General features: G+C 47.5%; 1 protein-coding gene across 2 annotated transcripts in view; it reads right to left on the bottom strand.

Moving 5' to 3' along the window:
- The window catches only part of LDAH (lipid droplet associated hydrolase), a 1,359,976-nt gene that overhangs the window by 1,150,917 nt on the left and 185,297 nt on the right, over positions 1–23,762 (bottom strand). The window lies entirely within an intron of this gene.

Here is a 23,762-nt window from a genome sequence, read left to right as displayed (position 1 = left end):
ATTTCAAACCATAATCCGCCGCTCATCGCCTCATTACAATATGTTTGTACTTCATCCTACTTATCTAAACACTACTCATGCCCCACAAACACAATTAAGGACAATATTTTCTGCGCGCCGTGCGCACTTTCAGTTTCATTTTTATTTAACAATGCCGCCGGTCGCTGCCACCACACTACTCGTGGCACGCCCAGGTTTTTTATGTTTGAGGAGTGAGTGAGAGAAATGGGTTGAATGTTTTTTTTTTAGCAAGCCATCAATTAAAAACCGTGTTTAGTGAACTCCCACTGCATTAACATTTCAAACCATAATCCGCCGCTCATCGCCTCATTACAATATGTTTGTACTTCATCCTACTTATCTAAACACTACTCATGCCCCACAAACACAATTAAGGACATTATTTTCTGCGCGTCGTGCGCACTTACAGTTTCATTTTTATTTAACAATGCCGCCGGTCGCCGCCATCACACTACTCGTGGCACGCCCATGTTTTTTATGTTTGAGGAGTGAGTGAGAGAAGTGGGTCGAATGTTTTTTTTTTCTGCAAACCATCAATTAAAGAACATTGTGTAGTGCACTCCCGCTGCACCAACATTTCAAACCATAATCCGCCACTCATCGCCTCAGTACAACATGCTCGTACTTCATTCTATCTATCTAAACACTGCTCATGCCCCACAAACACAATAAAAGGAAACTATTTTCTGCACTCCGTGCGTGTTTGTAGAGTTGGCGTTCTAGTGTTCACGCTACATCACCACGTAGTGTGAACGGCGGCCATTTTAGGTCGCGTGAGATTCGGGTGCCGGAGCTCCACAGAAGGGCAGCAAGCTGGACGCTCTCTGAGTAGTGCAATTATCATAAATAAATAGGGTTGGAAGCAGCAGAGACTCCTGTCTTTATTGGGGGACAACACCACCTCCACAGTGGCGACGACAGTGGGACCTGGAAACACACAGGAGAAAGAAAAAAAACTGAAATTCTGGGAAGGTACCCACAGCAGCACAGGAGAAAAGACAGCACTACAAGTTTGGCCACAGGAGGTAGCCAGATGAACACAGAGAGCGTGGCAATAGCAGCTGTGCACCAACTTCGACAATAAAGCACGAGGAGTCCAGGTACAAGGGCACCCCATACCCAGGGCTGCGAGGCAGGAAGAAGCGCGCCCAGGAAGGGTGAGGCAGTAGGAAGTGCGCAGGGGGGCTACACTGCGTGGGAAGATTCCAACTGAGCAGGAGCACTGGCGGAATAAAGGGGCAGAGATAGAGGAGACGCAGGAATTCCCCAGCTCCACCCGGACAAGGAGCGGAGAGCAGTGCACCAGGCAGTCCCAAGAGCCAGAATACAGCGCCGGAACAGCGCGAAGCCATGTGCGCGCAGACATCCTCAGCGATGGCTCCGATACCATTCCTGCCCAAACCGGGAGAGCCCCTGATGAAGTGGGATGACTGGAGAGACTACATCATAAATTACATTGGGGTCCTGGAAGATAAAAATTAGGAGGTGTTCACGAGTAAAAGAAAAAGAAGAATTTTAATACACAACCTAGGCACAAAGGGGATCAGGGTATTCAAGAACCTAGTACCCAAGCCTCGGCAAGATGCAGATGACGACGTCTTCGCCCATGCAATAGAACAACTCAATGAGCACTACCGGCCGGCAGTGTGCGTGTCAATAGACCGCTACAACTTTCAGCAGCGAAAACAAGAAACTGGAGAATCTATCGACAAGTATGTGGCGGCGTTAAAAAAGTTTGCGACGACATGCAAATACGGCGCACTCCATGATGAGTTCATCAAGGACCAAGTTGTGATGCACACAACAAATAAAACGGTGCAAGACAAACTATGGGCGAGCGGAGACGCGTCGTTGAAAGAAGTGATCGCAATAGTGAAGAAGGCGGAATTGGCGCTGAGATGTACAGACGCAGCCAAAAAAGAACCAGCAGCGAGGCCAATGGTAAATAAGATAGATGAAGAAGAACCCAAAGGAGAGAATAAGAACATGGGTGCGGCTTACAGAGGACCCAACAGGTGGCCGGGGAAGCCAGGACAACAAGGGAAGCAGACGAAAGGAGTTAAGAATCCCTGCTACCGTTATGGCAGTTCGGCTCATGAAGCACACAACAAGAGATGCCCAGCGTTCCGCGCCAAGAGCATGTTTTGCGGCATAATGGGTCATTACGAAAAGGTATGCCGGAGGAAAGCAGGCCGCAACACGGTGAAGTATGTGGACCAAGACCAAGAAGGCATAGAAGGAAGATGTCAAGAGGAAGAGGACGAGGTGCTATGTATAGAGGATCAAGTTCTAAGTGTGAATGCCAGGAGGTCGAACAAACGGTTAGTTCACATGCTAATAGGCAGTGTGATGATAAGCATCGTGGCGGACTCAGGTTTGCCATACACGATAGTCCAGAGGGCAGTATGGACTGAGAAATTCACGCCTCATTTGGGTCCGCAGTTGGAACCGCTAGACATCAGACCTGCCACGTACCTTGGAGAAACGCATCCCAAGGGTGGGGTTTAGGCCTTTGAAATTTGAGTTCAGAGGAAGCAGTGCCGCTTGTAAATTATATGTACAACAAGGGGTGGTGAGGGACAGAGTCTCTGAATTAAGCAGAAAGCTCTCACCCAGTCAAGAGATCAGGGCTAGATCCAACACCGTTTTTTAGCTCACTGCACCATCCCAGTTTCAGAACCTGGCTGTATGCAAATTAGTCTGTTCCTGTCCCAGTGCATGATGGGAACAGGGCAAACCAAACTACAAAAGCCAATTCTTACACTGGGAAGGAAACAAGCTCCCGGGGACCGGTTTCTGGCATTACAGCCGTCTTCGGCCCGGTTTGCTTGAATCCTGATGGTGCAATGAGCAAGGGTCTCACATCTGAGAATACCCTTCCACGCTTAGGGTGGACAAAAATATTTACAACAAGGGGTGGTGAGGGACAGAGTCTCTGAATTAAGCAGAAAGCTCTCACCCAGTCAAGAGATCAGGGCTAGATCCAACACCGTTTTTTAGCTCACTGCACCATCCCAGTTTCAGAACCTGGCTGTATGCAAATTAGTCTGTTCCTGTCCCAGTGCATGATGGGAAGGGCAAACCAAACTACAAAAGCCAATTCTTACACTGGGAAGGAAACAAGCTCCCGGGGACCGGTTTCTGGCATTACAGCGTCTTCGGCCCGGTTTGCTTGAATCCTGATGGTGCAATGAGCAAGGGTCTCACATCTGAGAATACCCTTCCACGCTTAGGGTGGACAAAAATATTTACAACAAGGGGTGGTGAGGGACAGAGTCTCTAAATTAAGCAGAAAGCTCTCACCCAGTCAAGAGATCAGGGCTAGATCCAACACCGTTTTTTAGCTCACTGCACCATCCCAGTTTCAGAACCTGGCTGTATGCAAATTAGTCTGTTCCTGTCCCAGTGCATGATGGGAACAGGGCAAACCAAACTACAAAAGCCAATTCTTACACTGGGAAGGAAACAAGCTCCCGGGGACCGGTTTCTGGCATTACAGCCGTCTTCGGCCCGGTTTGCTTGAATCCTGATGGTGCAATGAGCAAGGGTCTCACATCTGAGAATACCCTTCCACGCTTAGGGTGGACAAAAATATTTACAACAAGGGGTGGTGAGGGACAGAGTCTCTGAATTAAGCAGAAAGCTCTCACCCAGTTAAGAGATCAGGGCTAGATCCAACACCGTTTTTTAGCTCACTGCACCATCCCAGTTTCAGAACCTGGCTGTATGCAAATTAGTCTGTTCCTGTCCCAGTGCATGATGGGAACAGGGCAAACCAAACTACAAAAGCCAATTCTTACACTGGGAAGGAAACAAGCTCCCGGGGACCGGTTTCTGGCATTACAGCCGTCTTCGGCCCGGTTTGCTTGAATCCTGATGGTGCAATGAGCAAGGGTCTCACATCTGAGAATACCCTTCCACGCTTAGGGTGGACAAAAATAGGTTCTGAGCTGGGATGGGGCAGTGAGATAAATAACGGTGATGGATCAAGCCCTGATCTTTGGACTGGGTAAGAGTGGTCTGTTTAACTCAGACACTCTGTTCATCACCACCCCCTTTTTGTAAATTGTAAATTATATGTAGCAGAAAAAGGCCCGTCGGTCCTAGGCTGGATGGATCCAGGAGACCTGGGCATCAAGCTGGACCCTGGCGGAGCAGTGCAGGTGCTGATGACAGCGCCGGAACAATGGCCAGACCTAGAACAATGGAAAAGAGACTTCCCAAAGGAGTTCGGCGGAAAGGTCGGGAAATTGGAAACATTTTCTCACAAGATCGTCCTAAAGATGGATGCCAAGCCGGTATCACACAAAGTGAGGAATGTGCCGATCGCAGTGAGGGAAGCAGTGCAACTGGAACTGTGAGAGCTCGAAAAGAATGGGATAATAGAACCCATCACATGTGCGGAGTGGCTAGCGCCCCTGGTAGTGGTGATGAAACCCAACGGCAAAGTCCGGTTGTGTGTGGACCTACGTGAACTAAACAAAAGCATTGTGGTGGAAAAGTTCCCGATACCCTGCATTGAAGAGATGTTAGCAAAAACAAAGGGAATAAAATGGTACTCCACCATTGACCTGACATCGGCGTACCACCAGATAGCATTACACCCGGAGAGTAGGAAGCTGACGTCATTCATAACTCCCTTCAGGTGTTACAAATTCTGCAGAATGCCATTTGGACTTGCCTCAGCAGCGGCCGTCTTCCAGAAAACTCATGCATCGAATCTTCAAGAACATGGAAGGGATCCTATACTTCCAAGATGATATCCTGGTGATGGGTTGAGACCGACGGGATCATGACTTCAAGTTGTCCAGAGTACTGAAGGTGTTGGAAGACAAAGGCCTAACCACAGAGTGGGAGAAGTGAGACCTAGGGATGACTTCAGTCACCTATCTGGGACATGAAATTGGTGAACAGGGTATTACACCAAAGAAGGAGAATGTGAAAGCAATATGTGACGCTCCACCCCCCTCCAGTAAAGAAGAGGTTAGGTCCTTTCTAGGGATGGCTGAATACTACAGCAAGTTTGTCCAACACTTCGCGACTAAAACTCACCACATGAGGCAACTCACGAGAGAGAAAATGACATTTGCATGGACGGAAGAGGCGCAGAAGGAATTTGCATGCATCAAAAGGGATGTGGTTCAGGCCATACCCCTCCAGGGGTACGATCCGCAGGGTCAAACGGTGCTGACAAAGGGCTGGGAGCAGTCCTAATGCAAGACAGGGGGTAGAGGAACTATGGAGACATTGAGCTTTGCATCCAGAGCCCTGACAGACAAAGAAAAGAAGTTTCGCGTCATCGAAAAAGAAATGCTTGAAGTAGTGTGGGCCATGGCCAGGTTTCGCCAGTTCTTATGGGGCACGAGGTTCCAAATTAAAATGGACCACAAACCATTGGTGAGAGTTCTCACGTCTAGTGGACATGCTAGCGCCACTCCCAGAATTGTGAAAATGACCCTCAAACTTTTGGAGTATTGATACAACGTGGAATACATCCCGGGAAGCAGGAACAAGGTGGCAGACTACCTGAGCAGGGCTGCAGCAATGGAATTAGCCGAGGAAGAGAAGGAAGTGAATGAAGAGATGGTGGCACTGATGGAAGACCCGGAGAAGGTAATAAGCAATCAAGAATGGAAGGAGGCATACAAGAAGGACATGAACCTCCAAGAGGTGATGGAACACATAGTAGGAGGATGGCCCGATAAAAAGCATTTAGGAGGAAACCTAAGGAAGTTTTATGAAGTAAGAGAGGAACTGCCCCTGGACGACAAGGGTGTGTTTGTGTACAGAGGGGATAAGGTGATACCCCCGGAGGGGCTAATCCAGAGACTACTAGCAATCCTGCACGAGGGTCATCTAGGCATTGGAAAAACCAAACTGAGGGCCAAACAGGGATGCTGGTGGCCAGGCGTGGACTTACAAACTGAACGACATGTAAGAGAGTGCGACCAATGCCAAAGTGCAGACAAGACGATGACACCATTGAGGCGGGCCTTAGGAAAATTCACTACCCCGAAGAATCCATGGGAGGAACTCTCCATTGACATATTGGGACCAATTCTGGATGAACAAGGGACTCAGAAATATCTGTGTGTCCTAGTAGACAGGTACTCTAAATGGCCTGAAGTTCACATCCAAGAAGAGGTGGATACGGAGACCATACTCAGGTTCCTTACAGCTACATGTCTCAGGGAAGGCATTCCCAAGTCGATATTGAACGATAATGGGCCCCAATTCACTTAAAAAAATGGCTCAAATACATGGAAAGGAATGGGATCATCACTAAACACACGTCCATATATCACCCTGCTGGGAATGGACAAGTGGAACGGTTTAATAGAGTACTAATGGGGTCCATCCAGGCAGCCATCATGATTGGAAAGGACTGGGAAAAGGAGATCTTACACATGATTTGGGCCTACCGCTTCACCCCCACGAGTACGGGGTACAGTCCCTTCCAGATTCTCAGAGGCAGAGATTCCTTCACTAAAGACAATTTGGCATGGAAGGAGAAGACGGTGACCAGCAAATGGTCTCCTGCTGTCGTACAGGCAAATTTAAAAAAAGCTCAAACCATATATACTGAACATTATAACAAGAGAAAAAATGTAAAGGACACGTCATTGGAAGAAGGAGAATGGGTGAGAGTCAAGCTGGCAGTGTTACAGAAAAAGGGGGACAGTAAATATAGCCGACCCCTCCAAGTCAAAGAGGTTTATGATCGAGCAGCGCTGTTGAGCAATGGGAATGTGTAGTGCCAGGATCGCATGGCTCGATGCAACAAGATATTACAATGGGCTCCCGAAGATCGGGAACAAGGAGTGACAGATCAGAGTACATCGGAGAATGAACACATCACCCAGGAAGGAGACATGGAAGGTGCGGACCCAGAGTTGGAGCAAGGAGGCAGTGAAACTCCAAGAGCAGAGGCACAGAGTAGAGAGAGGAGAGAGCTGGCTTGCAGAGAGAGTCCGTGTATCCAAGAAGGTAGAGAGAGGGAGGCCCCGATGGCTGGCGGAAGAGAACTGACGTCCACCCCGGTAAGATGCACAAGGGGGGGAGGGGCGATTGGTGGTGAGACCTTCCAGGTTCCGGGACTATGAGATGGGTGACGGACGATAACCCCCCAAGACTGTGTTTATTCAAATGGTACAAAAAGGAGGAGATATGTAGAGTTGGCGTTCTAGTGTTCACGCTACGTCACCACGTAGCGTAAACGACGGCCATTTTAGGTCGCGCGCGAAGAGCGCGAGATTCGGGTGCCGGAGCTCTACAGAAGGGCAGCAAGCTGGACGCTCTCTGAGTAGTGTAATTATCATAAATAAATAGCATTGGAAGCAGCAGAGAGTCCTGTCTTTATTGGGGGACAACACCACCTCCACAGTGTTTTCAGTTTAATTTTTGTTTACACACCACTTGTGGGTCATCCGGGTTTTTTGTGTTTGAGGAGCGAGCAAGAGAAATGGGTTGAATGTTTTTGTTTTGCAAGCAACCAATTCAAGAACAGTGTTTAGTACACTCACACTGCACCAACATGTCAAACCATAATCAGCTGCTAATTGCCTCTGTACAACATGCTCACACTTCAGCCTGATCCATAAACACAAACACTGTCCATGCCCCACAAACACAATTAAGCACGAGTAACATGGCTTTCCCTCCGCCCCCTAACACTGGGCATGCCAGAGTACAGCATAACTGCCAGCAACAACCACGTTGATTGCAGAATGGAGTTAGTGCATGCCTAACAGTGACCACGCCTTGGCCCTGTGCTCCTAGCACCCGCTAACCTAGCCAAGTAGGTATAACGCCTCACAGCCACCTGCACAGCGAGGCGCATTACAGGGCTCTGAAATCTAAACAAGTACCCGTCAACCTGTCCTTCAGGAGAGCAGTTTCAGTCAAGACACTCAGGTTTCAGGGTAAAAAAGTGAGGTTCCCTACAAAAAGTCAAAGTTTCAAGGAACAAACTGAAGTTTTTGCAAGCAAACCACAATCTGACTTCCTGCTCTAGGGATTTACATGCAAAACCATTCGCGCCTTCCCAGAGGGGGGCTCAGCTCAGTCCAAGTGTGAGGTGCAGTTAGCTCCTCAGCCTGCGAAGCAGCGATGTAGACAGCAAAGCTCACTACCAAGGAGCTCCCCTCCTCGCTCCCAAGTCACCAAAACACTACAACACTTGACATGCAGACAGATTTACTGACAAACTCAAAGGCCAGCAGAACACAGGCACCCCAAGGACAGCCTGTAGTCAGTTACAGCAGGCAGACTTGCCCTAATACCAAATGGCAGACAACAGAGGCAGTTAAGTTTGTAACCACCACAAATTTCCTGCACGGACAACGAATGCCGTAATCGTATTCTCACAGGTGTCACTGCTACGCATCCTGGACTTCTAATGACCTTGAGCGACAAGAAAAAGATCCAGACTTTAGCATAAACTGAAAATTTGACAAACTATCTAGGGGGAAAAACAAGCATTTGCAATGCAATAGGTCTCGCATTTGCGAGAGTTTGAGCTGTTGGAATTATAAATGACCTTCTATTTATGTGTTTTGAAAACTGCAAGTGGTGCGCAAACACCCACCACTTTTTTTAATAACCAACTTCATTGAAAATTTGGCGGCAAGACACATAGTATCTCGAGGTAAATGTTGAGGGCACATTGGAAGACATCAATAACTGACATTAGCATGGCAAGGCAACACTTAATCAGATTGATAGTCCATACTAGTCACACCAGTGTCCCCAAATACGGCTGTGCTTCTGAGGACAATGACCGCGTTGTTGTTAGTACGCGATGCATTTTCATCGCAAGTCATTACAACGACTGCGTTGTAATGGTACAGCGATGTAATGACAGCATTGTAAACGCTGTTTCCCACCGCAGCAGACTTATCATTTTAAAATAGGTGCTAAGTCCCATGGGATTCAAGGGAAGAGCAGCTCAGAGACCTAGGTCATTCTCAAATCTTTGGGATCAACTAAGGACAGGGGGAACCCTACTCACTTGGAACCAGGGTATTGGGTTTATAAAAAGAGACAGTGGTTCTAGTGGCTAATACAAACACAGTTATAATAACAAGTCAGCACAATGGCGATAGATTTTGTAAAGACCCTATTAACATCAGAGGGCAGAAGGGACAATCTACACAGTTTGATTCTTGGATAATTTAATATATACAGATCAATAGTATAAAACACTATCTTACATTCAAAAAGCTCTACACTATGTGCATTGTGCCTCCAAGTGAAACATGAAAACAAAGAGAATTTCTGACTATTTACAAAGTGCAATGTATGGTTTTCATGGAAACAGAAATCGAACATTCAATTCTTTCATTTATAAGCAGCCTCAGTGTATGATTACACTAGCTTTAGTAAGGTCTGATCTGTAAGGTTGCCGACGACGTTTCGACCCACTATGTATGAGGGGTCTCTTTAGGACTGTAAGTATAGGGACATCTGTAGTAATATAACACAGCTTAAGCATGAGTGGTGTGACCCCAGGGTGGTGAAAAGGAATTTAAGGGACCCACGTGAGGACCCAACCGGGTTCTCACTGTGAGGTCAAAAGAGCTGGCTCTTTTATTTCAATTTTCAAAACCAGGCACTTGCGATGCCCTGCAGCGCCCATGGTAATGTGCTTCACTCGGAGATATACCCGACGGCTGTTAGTCCTTCACTGCGGAACGGTCTCCATCTTGTAGAAAGGCCCGCGAATCAATCTGCAGCCTCGGCGTGTCTGTATCCGCCCAAATCTTTGGAATAGCCCTAGAAAATTAAGGGTCCAGGCCAAGCCAGGGAGAGGGGACACATGGATCCCTAGATTTTTTAAAGAACTACGTTATAAGGGGATATTGGGACACCAGATCTGCCCATGGGCGTCTCTCCTCGCCTCCACCAGGCAGGATTATCACTTGTTGACTTGGAGATCTGATGCATCGCCCTATAGCCGGAGGAGGAACAGAGATCTGGGGACAGAAAGCAGTGGGGCTTTCAGAAATAGAAAAATGTCATCTGCGTAAAGCGATCTTCGTAGCCGTTCCTTCATCGCCAGCCCCAAATCTGAGCATCGCAGCATATAGGTCTAGCCAGGGGCTCTATTGCTAGGGCAAATAGCAGTGGGGAAAGTGGATAGCCCTGGCGTGTCCCACTTGCAAAAGGAAATGGAGAAGACAAGACTCCATGTAACCTAACTTGGGCGGTTAGGCTGTGTAGAGAAGATGCACCATGCAGCAAAACACTCCCCCCCCCTCCATCCAGCCTGTTGTAGGACTCCATCCAGAAAGTCCCATGAGATGGTGTCAAAGGCCTTGGTAAAATCCACTAACAGAAGTGCCATTGGGCCTCCGAGGCCCTGCACCCGAGATAGTGCTGCATGGACTCTCCTGATACAGTCTTGTGACTTGCGGACTGACATGAACCCACATTGATCCGAATGGATGAGATAGGGCACGGCCTGTGCCAGCCAGGTCGTCAGGATTTTGACATAGATCTTAATGCCAATGTTAATGAGGGAGATCAGTTGGTAGGCCGAACATTGTTTCTAGGGAGGCCCTCTTTGGGTTGGACCACAATTGTGGCACAGAGAAGGTCTGGTGTAAAAGACCCCTGTCGTATAGCAGCATTGTAAAAATTCAGAAGATGGGGACAGAGAATACTGCGGAAGCGCTTATAATATTCCACTGGATACCCATCTGGCCCGGCCGTCTTCAAGGATTGCAATGCCGTCACTGCAGAGCAAAACTCCTCTAGTTCTAGGTCTTGGTCTAGATACTAGTTACTAAAATTGGTATGAATGGCAGTGGTATACCATCCAGAAGCGGGTTTGCGACTTCTGCAGGTGGTGGGGGGCTGCCGTGAGTACAGCTCCTGGTAAAAAAAAACAGCCAAGGTTTGGGCAATGATGGGTAACACCTCCGGGAGGTACATCGAGGAGTCCTTAATCACCTAGACAACCCTGTCCGATGCATAAACATTCTGTGTGGGGGCCATCAAACATTGTTTAGCCTCTTCAAGAGAGGATTGTCGTAGCTCCGTGTGGGCCACGTCCAGGTGCTGGCAAGTATCTTTGGTATTGTGATAGCACAGGACAGTCTCCAAGCACAATATTTGGGCATCAAGGTCGGTCACGCATGACAGGCGGTGTACCTCGCTCGCCGGACATACCCCTTAAGATGGTCTCTGAAGGAGGGCTTACAGAACGCCCACAGAGTCGCTGCTGATGAACCCAACCGACATTAAGTTTAAAGAATGCCTCTAACTCTTCTGCGATGTAGGTAGTGCATTCAGAACTTTGTAAATGCCACGTACTAAATCTCCAAGCAGGGCGTAGACCATCAGCCTGAAGCGCCCAGGACAACAGTAGTGGAGCATGATCACAGATGCCGCGCGGAAGAACGCGCACCAACTGGGTCGAGAGCAGATCCACCGCCTGCAAGCACAGCAAATCTATGAGGGAGTCCGCAGCATGAGCTGTCGAATGATGGGTGTAAACACCCTGAACAGGGGGCCAAGAGTGCCAGGAGTTTCAGAGACCAACAGAATGGGCCCAGGAGGAGGAGCAGGCCGACCAAGTGAGTCTACCAGCGCATGAGTTTGCATCGAGATCCGGATCTGGGACTGCATTAAAGTCATCTCCAACCACAGAAGCCACTTGGGGGACAGTCAGGAGGAATCGCAGTATTTGAAGGGAGGGCTGCATCAGAGGTCGGGAGACATAGCAGGATACAAATGTATATTGCTTGGGCAATAAGCGGCCCTCAACACCTATGTAGCACCCCTGTGAGTCTGTGTTCCCAACAAGGGAGTTTACTGCAGGAGAATGATGCAAGGCAAGCCTATGGCGCCAGATGTAAAGTAGTACCACCAAGCACTTAATACGGTCAAAGAGGCCGTTAGCATTCAAGGAGAGAACCGTTAACCTTGGGGTGGTCATGGCATTTGTGGAAAATAAGAGGTGGCCTACGCCAAAGAACAGGATCAAATAGGGTCACCTGGGGACACACTGTGTGAAGCCATGTCGGCACAAGAGTGGTGATGATTGTGTCTGCCATTATGAACCTAAAAGGGAAATACACAAAAGAAGCATTTTGAATCACCCACCCCCCTAACACCCACCACCCAACACTTCCCCCAGGAAGCATCTGTCACCCTTGAATAACTACCCACAACAAGTTAACTCAGGGCCATACGGCAGCCACAAAGAAGGATGTAATGCATGACAACATAAGGCAATGTAGATAGGAGCCACCAGGAGGCTGGCCCACCACGGCTCCAGGAAGTGAGACACAAGGCTGTTCGCTACCATACTCAGTTACATTCAGTCACTATCTGAGAGCAGGAGAAAGCAATTTCAAAGGAATGCTGTGCCAACCAGTCAGTCAATGTAGTATGGAAAGCTGGGAGGAGGCATCTAGGCCACTTTCAGTGGATTGTAAAATCATAGGAGTGCGAATAAGTTGCCATTCAATGTTGGTGAGGGCGGAGGAGAGACAACATCACCCGGGGCCAAGCTGGGACCTTCCTCTGTCAATTCCCGCTCAGCATGGGATCTCTGAGAGGTGGAACGATTAACCTTCCGCCGACACTGAGACTGTGCCGGAGCATGTTTCACTGGGTCACTAGAGTGGAGCTGCCCAGAAGAAGGCTGCTGTAGCAGCCACCGCTCTGTCATCCATTCACAAGCCTGGTCCAGGGTGTCAAAAAAGGGGGTACTAGATTGAAAGATGACTTTAAGGCGAGCAGGGAAGAGAAGCATGCAACGCAGACTGAGTGCCCAGAGCTTTTCTTTCACTTCGGCGAATGGTCGCTGCCCTGGTTTAGCCGGGAAAGATAAGGGCTCTAGAATTGGAGATCTGCAAGTCTGACTAACATCAGGCCTCCTGCAGGATGGCATCATGATCTTTGACGTTAAGAGCCTGCAGGATCACAGGCCTAGGGGGATCTCCAGGTGGGGGCCTAGGTGCCAGAAAGCGATGCACTCTCTCGATGACAAATAAAGCAGATAGCTTGTTTGCAGGAACCCATCTTTTGAGCCAGTCTTCCTGTGCCCCAGCAAGGCCCTTCTGCCCCAGAGATTCAGGGAGGCCAATGAGTCTTAGAATATTGCGCCCTTGCTTATTTTCGGCATCTTCTGCTCGGTCCCTAAGCACTGACAGGGCGTGGACATTTTAGATATCTTCCGCGTTGGACACCCATGTATCAACCTCTGTCATTCTATCCACCACGTTGCGCAGATAATGTTGCAGCAGAGAGAGGTCCACACTAAGGCCATTAACTTTAGTTTCAACTGCCTCCCTCGAGTCTTGAATGGCCCTGAGGAGCAACCCTGGATCAGATGTCCCCTGCTGTTCTGGAGCACGTGCTTGGGCTGCCAGCTCATCAGTGTCTCCTTTGTGATCAGGCAGTGGGACTGTCTACTGGTCCATCTTGGTTTGGACTGGGGTACGTGGTGGCACCTTCCTGTGCTCCATCCTCCAGGGAGGCAGTGGGTCAGGCGATCTGCCAGAGAGTAGAGAGGCTCGTCTTCGACTTGAGGGGCCCAAGGCTCTGCACAGGTGAACGACGACTCACACCGTGCACCAGCTGTCAAAAGGAGTCTTAACGGGCAGGAGAGAAGGCCCAGGCAGACTTGTCTGCTGGGAACCATCGAGATGGCTGGGGTGTGTGAGGGGGAGCGGTGAATGAATATATGCAGACCTCACTTCAGTCACCAAATGGGCCCTCGCCTGCCAGTATGCCACGCCACTCTCCGGCACTCTGAGACGGCCTTCTCCATGCCCCAACCGGGTTCCACACCAGACTCTGTCTCTCAAAAATGAACAGTGGTGCCACACGTTGGAGTCTAGATTTCTGGGCATGGGTGGGCCCATCAAGGCCTGAGTCAGCAGGCCCAAAAGACCCACCGCCACAGCTCTGGAGCAGGTAGGCCCATCTTGGCCCCTCCGGCCCCCAAGAGTGTCTTCAAGTGTCCCACCGCAGGTCTCTCCACAGCGGCAGCATCTCTACACAATCAAAGAAGGGAGGCCCAATCGTCAGTTCAGTGCTGCAGCACCTACGCCCAACCGGACAGGCTGCTGCATGCCCCTCAGCACCAGCCCCGGCAGTGTGTTGCCACTCGTACTCCGCCCTTTCAGATGTCTTTCACCTCACCCTCCGACAGCGAGGTGCAGGGGGTTGCACGTGTAGCCGCCAGGCCAGCAACTAGGAAATCCAATTCTGTGGGCCCAAGGATTTAGGGAGAGCAGCCCATCATCTTCCGCTTTGGCCCAGTCTCCGCACCACGGCCCCACATGTGGCACCAGGGAGGCCCGTGGGCCAACGATGTGCGTCTCCTCGCGAGTAGAGGCCTCCTACGGCACCAGCCAACACTAGCAAAGCAGGTCCCCCGCGGCAGCAGCTGTGGGACTTCAAGTGGAGCGGCCCCACCTCAGGCCACCACAGCCACAGGGCATGGGTCGCATTACAATGGCGCGGCTACACCGCAAAGCGGGGTTCACGTCTGCTGCTCTGCCAGCCATCGCTCACAGCAAGGAGGAGAGGGTCCCACCAATTTCAACCAGAGTGGACAAGCATCTCAAGCCAACACAGTGCACCCACGATGGCGAGCCGCCCAACCCACAGCACAGCAGGCCACAATCCGGAAATGGCCAGCTGGAAGGCATCCCACAGGTTGCAGAGCGGGTCAGACGATGCAGGGGAGCACAGCAACATGCCCCCGCATACCGATTCCTGGAGGGGCGAATGTTGTCAGGCAGCATGAGAAAGGATTGCAGTTGGGCGACAGGAGCTACACTAAAGCGTGACCCGCATCTTGCCCATGCCCCCACTTTATCATTATTTAAAGGGTTTTTCTACTCACACATTTGGACATTTTCAGTTAGTTAGAGGTCTTTTGTCTTATGACTCCAAATGCATTCTTGCATTTGTCTAATACTCTCAAAGACGCTTCATTATGCTCATGTGGTGATGTTGTTGGTCAAGACAGTCTCCATTTGTTGTCCCAGCCTTAATCTCTAGTTTAGCCATGAAGGGACTCTTACATGGGCGATGGGACAGACCAGGTGCCGGAAATGAATCTGCTCTAGGGACTGATCAAGGTATTTTTAGACTTCAAGAAAAGCACTCTTGTCCAACCCATCCCTCTCGCTATTTACTTCTACAACAGCGAGAATGTATTAAGATAGCGAAACAGTTCAAAATAAATTAATTATTATGATTAATTTCGATGATACAGAGCATTTGTGTTTTCCCTCTTCAAGCCATGCTCACATCTGAATAACTGCTTTCCTAATAGCATGTGCTCCCCACTTTTGATATGCCCAACTAAAGTGTTCCAAACACCATTACTTATTCTTTTAAGGCCAGATTTTCAACAGTTTTACTTCACAGTAGCACAACACAGATGCACAAAGGGCAATTTATGAGTGGCAAAATCCAATGCAGATGCAAAGAAAAAGGAACCTTAAGAATATGGCAGCGGTGTTCGACTATCTAGCAAAAACAAAAGGAGACATCGTTCTTCTACAGGAAACCAAACTTTCTGAAGAGGACTTACGTTTCCTTAACATACATTGGTCGTCCCACGTCCTGTCCTCTCCTGCGCTAAATAAGAAGGGTGGTGTAATCACACTGCTATCTAAGAATGCCAACCTGACACTGCTATCACACACTCATGATACAGATGGTAGGTTACTAGTGACTCACTTACGCAGAGAAGATGATCCCATTCACGTAGTGAATATATATGGACCTAACTCCGATGATCCCACATTCTGGGACTCAGTCTCTCGTTCCATCGAACATATCTCCCAAGATGAATTACTAATAGTGGGGGGCGATTTTAACCTTCCCCTAGACCCCTTACTAGACAGGCAATCCAAGTGCTCATTCCACCACTCACGGTCACATGGGGCCCTTCTCCGTCTCTGTGAGCGCTACTGTCTCAAAGATTCTTGGCGACTACAGAACCCCGATGGGAGAGACTACACCTTCTACTCTGCCCCACATAACTCCTATTCACGTATTGATTTCATCCTATTATCCACCTCCTTCGCACACCTGATTGAAGAAACTGGTATTGCCCCCAAACTGGTGTCCGATCATGCATGTATTCACACCAAACTTGCAGGCTCCCGGTCGATTCGCCCGCCTAGAAGATGGCGTTTTAATGACGAAATTCTCACCAACCCAGAGGACAAACTCAAAATAGCGGACGCCATCGAGGAATACTTACTCCTAAACGATACCGCTGATACCAAACCTAATACTCTATGGGACGCTCTTAAGGCCACAATCCGTGGAGTCATTATAAATATATGAGCTAAGACCAATAAAAAATTAAATAAAGACCTAGAACAATTGGAGCGAGAGATCACAATCCTAGAAGACCAGCACAAGGCCAATCCTCTAGACCTCAAACCCCTCGACCTTCTCACTAAAAAGAAGTATGAGTACAATACCATAACTAGTAAAAGAGTGGGCGTCTGGATTAACCGTTTCAAAGCCCTAAAACTCTGCGAAGGAAATAAAGTAGGTAAACTGCTGGCTTCGTACCTCAAACATAAGCAAAAGCTGTCAACCATTTCCTCAATAAAAGACGCCACAAATACAACCCACACCAATCAAACTAAAATCCTAGCTACATTTATATCCTTCTATGAAGAGCTTTACAAGAACGACAAATCGCTGGACACAGCAGCTTGCACCGAATATCTTGAGTCTCTCGACCTTCCGCAACTATCGGAAGCAGAAAAAACACGGTTAGGCTCCACCATCAGTAAAGTAGAGATCGCAGAGGCCATCAAATCTTTAAAAAATAACAAAACCCCCGGCCCAGATGGCTTCACTGCATCTTTTTATAAAGCCTTTGAAACCCAACTCACCCCCACGCTCCATACTGTTCTCAACTCTACGGCGTCCAGTGGATGTATTTCACCTTCTATGAGCGAAGCTAACATAATCGTGATCCCTAAAGAGGGAAAAGACCCGCTCCTCACCAAAAACTACCGCCCCATCTCTTTGATAAATCTTGATTGCAAGATATATGCCAAAATCCTAGCAAATCGACTAAATGCTGTTCTTCCCAAACTAATAAGCCCGTCCCAAGTTGGTTTTCTGAAACACAGGATGTCAAATGACAACACCAGACTTCTATGCCATATCTTAGAGAAAGCTAACAACTCCCAATCCCCGATGGTTTCGATTACCCTGGACGCTGAAAAGGCCTTCGATAAGGTTTCATGGTCTTTTCTTCAATACTGTATGCGTTCATTCAATCTCGGACAGTCGTTCATCACAATGGTGATGGCCCTGTACGCCTCCCCTTCGGCTCGGATAGCAATTAATGGCACCCTCTCTGACCCTTTTCGCCTATACCAAGGCACCAGACAGGGCTGCCCACTTTCGCCGGCACTTTTCCTTTTGGCCCTTGAACCCCTTCTAACTGACATCAAAAAGAATGAGGATATTCAGGGAGTCTCCTTTGGAGATACTCAGATAAAATTAGCAGCGTATGCTGACGATATACTGATTGCGACAGAAAACCCAGCCAAATCGATCGAGGGACTCATGTCCTCAATCAGCAAGTACTCGTACCTATCGGGATACAAGCTACACAAAGATAAGTCCGAGGTTAAACCACTAAACATCTTCACCACCAAAGAAGTTCTTGGTAACTCAGGTCTAGCTTGGCAAACAGGGGTTATAAAATATTTAGGAATAGAGTTCACCGATAAATTAATGAGCACCATCACACACAACGAAACGTTGACAATGACAAAAGTTAAAAGAATCCTTGACGGCTGGTCCCCACGATTTATTACTTGGTGGGGAAGAATTGAAGCTATAAAAATGATGATATCACCGCTAATCAACTACCTGAGCACTATGCTGCCCCTCACCTTCTCCAAAGATTTTCTCTCCAAACTGGATAAAATAATTTCATCTTTCCTTTGGCAAGGGAAAAAAGCCAGAATTAGCATGAAAAACCTAAGGCTGGATAAAACTTTAGGGGGCGTCAATCTAGCTGACTTTAAGCTCTATCAAACTGCGTTCTTAGCTAGACAAGGGGCCTTTTGGCTCACTCCACACTCAGACTACACCCCAGTGTGGCTGTCGGTGGAAAAGTCCATCCTCCGTGGCCTTCCCCCCTCCACCCTCCTCACTACCAAACCACAACCCACTGTATCCTCAGGTACCATCCTCAGAAACACGAAGGCTGCCCTCCTTCATGTAAGCAAATTCTTACCACACCAATTTTGTAAATCACGATGGGAATCGTTGTGGAACAATACAAAACTACTATACAAAGGGAAACCAATGAATAATCCTGCTTGGATAGAGAAGGGTATACACTTCCCTCATCAGCTGTTTGATGGTCCATTACCACTCACTTTCAACGACCTACAAAAAAAGTTTCAACTACAGAACATAGACTTCTATTTCTTCTTACACATCAAAGTGGCCCTCTCCAAAACAGATTTATCCAACGTCACCCCCTCCCTTCCTGGATACCTACACAAGATTAACAGACAGGGTCATCAGGTGTCCAGAATATACAAACTGATCCGCCCTCAGTCCACAAAGCTGACAACATCCACACAGTCCTTCTGGGATTCATACTCTTCCACACCAACATCGGAAGCAGAATGGGCCAGAATATGGGAATCTACCTCGCGACACAAAATCAGCCCTACATTATCCCAATCTAAATTCTGGCTTCTCCACAAAGCTTTTTGGACTCCTAGGAGACTCTTCCTGCACAACATCAAGGAAGATGACTCCTGCTGGAACTGCACGGCAGAGGGTGGGGACCTTGAACACCTAATATTCAAATGCCCCTGTGTATCCGACTACTGGGATAGAATCTTTGCATTTATTACCAAAGTGTTACATATTTCGCTCCCGAGGGAATTTGCAACCTTAGTCATGGGTTTTGCCAAAGCTGTTAACCTCAATGAAAATGATAAAGCCCTACTTGACTTACTTTTGACAGCAGCGGTCAAACTCATACTGAATAACTGGAAGGACACTGGCAAAGCTTCTTTCCCCCACTGGCTCAATTGGGTTTCGAACCTCAGAGGAGCCGACAATATTTCGCTGGCTGCTACACCTTGGCGCCCCCCCCCTATAGGAACCTGTGGTCCTCGCTTGACGCTCACTTCGACCTATTTAAACCACCATGATTACCTGATGCGCCATGCACATATACACCCTGCCCATAGTCCGGGTTGCCTACCTGTCCAAACGACTGACCTCATTGACTTACGTGGTTATCTTGCTCCACCTATGACTGTAACCTTGAAAATGTACTGATGCACTGCCTGTGTTATTTTTCTTTTCCTTACGATTTGTTTTGAATTGCTTATTGATTTATCTCATATTATCTTAATTTAATTTACCCCTCCTTTGTTTGTTGTATACTTGTGTACTTGCTCTTGTTGATGCCGGAACCATGCATGATATATGCACATGTATGTAATGCTTGCTCATCTCTCTCAATAAAAATTTCTTGTGAACAAAAAAAAAAAAAAAGAATATGGCAGCGCAAAATTATATGTATTCACTCGGAAACTGTTCCCTGATGCTAAAATCTTCATGTGAGCAAGTCTTCTTCCATTCCGTTTTAGAGTGTTCCTCAGAGATTTACCACCAAATGCACTTGTAAGTAGGTAATTATGGATTATATTTCATCAGGGATTTAAATGTAAAAAGGTATGCATGTGTTTTGAGACATTATTTCCTATGGCATGCATATACACCATCAGGTTAATTATCGAAATACAAAATAGACATTTACCATAAAACACAAACATATAGTAATGTGGGGTACAGAGACGTAGCATAGTCAGTAAGATTCGGGGGGAGGGGAATCTCAACTCAAAAGCAGTGGGCCACAGGGTGAAGGGATGTGGTGAATGGACTGTCTCCATGAGGAATACAGTCAATAGCGATGTGCATTAGGTGGGCCTCGCTCTAGGGTAGCACAATGGGTGAAAAACGATGGATTAGAATGCTATCCTGAGTGACTGCCACTGGTTAAACTATGTTCAAGTGTTTATCCCATTACCTTTTGGATGTTTGATTGTCAGTAGCAGCAGTAGCAGTTGCGGCCCATGGAGGGAGTTCCATGAGGCGAAAGGTGGGGCAGGGGAGGGGAAGGGTGGGGGGTAATAAACACCGGAATATGGATGATTGCAGGTAAGTAAAAAATTAAATGAATAAAACGAATTTTGTTGCGCGCCCTGCATTGCAAAATGCGATGCAGCGCGCACTACGAAATTCATTTTATTCATTTAATTGTTTACTTACCTGCAATTATCCATATTCCGGTGTTTACTACCCCTCACCCCGCCAATCTGCCCCACGGAACTCCTTATACGGGCCGCAACTGGCCAGTAGTATTTCTGGAAAGATGAGACTGGTGCAGTTTCCAAGTCTACTACGCCAATGTTTGTGAATTCCAAAAAGCAGTACTTTTGCACACATTCAAGGAGTACTTCTATAGTTGCAGATTAAGTACTTTTTAGAACACCGGGCAACATATATATTTAAGTTCTTGATCCCAAAAAATTAACAAGTTAAAAATTTTTAGTGAAATGAGAACAATGAAAAAACAGACACAGAAATAACACACACTACTCAGTGCCCCCAGACGGAACTATCAAACTAAGAATGCATTTGAGAGGTTTTACACCCCCATACAACCCACTGAAGCTACACCCCTGTACGTCCTACATAGGCCCGCTAGTTTTCAACTCTTGGCTCCTGTTCAACACAAATGATGGCCACATGTACTAAGTAAGCCCAAGTGACAAATGGAGGAGGGCGTGCAGGCCAATTAATAGAGTGGGCAAAGCCAGAGCCAAGCCATGGGTCTTGCTTGGCTCCAAGAGTCAAGCCATGAAAACAACTGACATGTATATCGTGCAACTAACAATGTAAAAATATGATACAATCTTTGCAAAATGTTAAATATATTTTTTTTTAACACGTGGAAGTGTTTCATCTTAGTCCATCAGATTAAATATCACTTCATATGAATGAATGGTGGTTTCTTCTATAGTGCACGGCTACTCAAGAGTGTACCGGTGTGGTTTAGGCGATTCAGAGCGGACCAGAGGAAAGAACCACTGATCTCCTGTCCTCGCCTGATTTTTTTTTACATTTTGCTTCATCCGAAATGTTCCTCAGATGTTCAAGCAGTAGATTCGACATCCCTGCTGCTTTTACAGCATAGGAAGAGACGCGCTCCCCCTGTCTTTGGAGACGGGGAACACAATCTGGCTTTGCTAGAACACCAGGGTCTTCCAGGACTGTATTCCCTAATTCTTTTCATTAAGGTAACTAGGCCCCTTGTTGTGGAGGACTTGCTGCATCATGGTCAATACTTTGTACATTATACATTTTCGAACTGGCAATCAGTAAAGTCTCTCCTGAAATACTGATACTGATGTATATTTTGGCACTTTATACAGAAGGTGAACAGCCATATTCTGCATAATTTGTAACGGCTGGATTAGATATTCTGGGAGGCCCGGATATAAAGCATTGGCATAGTCCAGTTATGAAAGAATCAATGTTCTGACTACTGTAACGTGGACATCATGAGGAAGCAAGTGAAGAAAGTTCTTCAACATCAGAAAAATCCAGAAGCACATTTTCACGACTGCTGATACCTGTGCCTCAAATTTAGAGGTGTGGCGCAGCGGCCAGGGTGCCTGACTCTTGACCACAGGGTTCACGGTTCGATCCCGGGCTCTGGCGGCAGGTTAGCCCAGCACCATGTGACTCTGGGCAATAGCTTGCTTAATCTTCCCGACGGCCCCCAGCGCCGGGACACCTCTCCGGAGGTAGCTGTGCGCTTTACAAATCTGGCATTTTAATCAAACATGACTCTTAAATTCCTGGATACCGCTTTTGGAGGAGGAAGAGCGGGAATCATATTGGGCCAAGCTCCTACTCAACCTGGAAGGAGGTTACAGCCAAACTTCAAGATTTCAGTTTTATCAGGATTGCACTGTGTTTATTGGCCTTCAGCCAGTCGAGCAGTGCTACCATACAGTGGGCAAATATGGTCTTTACATTTATGGAATCCCTATCATACGTGAGCAGGAGTTGGGTATCCTACAGTAACGAGATGACCTTGATGTTAAATGATTCAACTAAATTGGCAAAAGGAGTAATGTAAATATTGAAGAGTATTGGACTTAGGGGGAGCCTTGCAGCACTCTCCACTTCAACCTTTTCCCTCCTGGGGCATACAGTCTCATCCAAACCACCTGCACACATCTCTCAAGGAAAGAGCCCAGCCAACTTAAGGCAGACTAAAGTTTTTGGGGGGTTTACAGCTGAAGGGGTTCACCTGTAACTAGACAGGACCCTAAATTGTTGCGTGAATGCAGGATAGTCTGTCCTGTGGTCACACCTGACGGGTCTACCAAAATTGAAAGAAAAGCGTCAATAAGGAGACAGCTCCTGCTGGTTTTAAATAGGTTTGAGAATAAATTCTCCAGATTCCAGAGATGATGCGCAAAGATTTATCAAGGACAGCAGAGACGCAAGAACACCACTGCTTTTCTTCTTTTGTAATAGGAACAAGACAAATAAAATTTACAATATATGCTCAGAGAAAGCCCGTGGTGAGATAGCCATATGGGCGAAACACGTGTCTGTTAATTTCTTGTGCCATCCCGATCACTTTTTTTTATTTTTTTATTAATACATTGGTGAATTTTTGTGCATTATCTCTGGAACCTGGATAATTTATTCCAATAACCTATGTATAGCCAGAAGGAACTGTCTCCTTATTGACAACTTAGGGCAGAGCCTGTCACACCAAAATGTTTCAACCTGTGCAGCAAGATGTTATAATCTACTGTATCAAATGCGGCTGATAGGTCCAACAGCACCTCAGCCACATTAAGGCCAGACTGGTTTTAATGGTCTCAGAGACCTCTAATAGTGAGGCTTACAGTCTCCTGATGGCCCCTTACTAATGTCCATGTATGCAGATGATATCCTGCTTTTCGAACGACATCCCAAAGATAATTTACAACCCCTTACAGAGGAGATTGGCCGATTTGGGGCCATGTCAGGTTTCAAGATAAGCTGGGGAAAGTCATTCCTCTTCCCCATCACGGACGCAGCCTTAGCCGACCAGACCAAACTCCCCCTGCCGAGAGCAGATGACACCACTAAATACTTTAGGATCCACCTCCACAGAGACAAAGGACAAGTCATGCGCTTAAATTAGGGGGCAGCGGTTGAGCAACTTACTACCCAGGTTGAGAGGTGGATACAGCTGCCCCTATCTATGGCAGGCAGCATAGCACTAATCAACATGAAGGTACTGCCTCGGTTCCTAAATCTGTTCAGCACTATACCCATTCCGCTTACCAACACGTTTTTTAGTCAGCTACAGGGACTACTTATCAAAATAGTGTGGGCCGGACGCAGGCAGAGAGTCTCCTGGGATACTCTGATGCTCCCGTATTACCGAAGAGGGTTTGCGGTCCCAGATCCCCAACTTTATTTTTTAGTGGCACAAGCACAATATGCACATCACTGGTACCACCCGGACGTAAACAGCATGGCCTAATGCAGTTTACAATCTGAGATATATGGCACACTTCAGCTTCCAACCTCAAGACCAAAAGATATATGGTGCGTCTATTGTACATACCTGCAACAGACCCTCAATGCCTCTCAAGCTCCTTCACCAGGCCTGTGGGCAG

Source organism: Lissotriton vulgaris, chromosome 6 (assembly GCF_964263255.1).
Source record: "Lissotriton vulgaris chromosome 6, aLisVul1.2, whole genome shotgun sequence".
Lineage (NCBI taxonomy): Eukaryota > Metazoa > Chordata > Amphibia > Caudata > Salamandridae > Lissotriton > Lissotriton vulgaris.
This window is presented reverse-complemented; position numbering and strand designations above follow the sequence as displayed.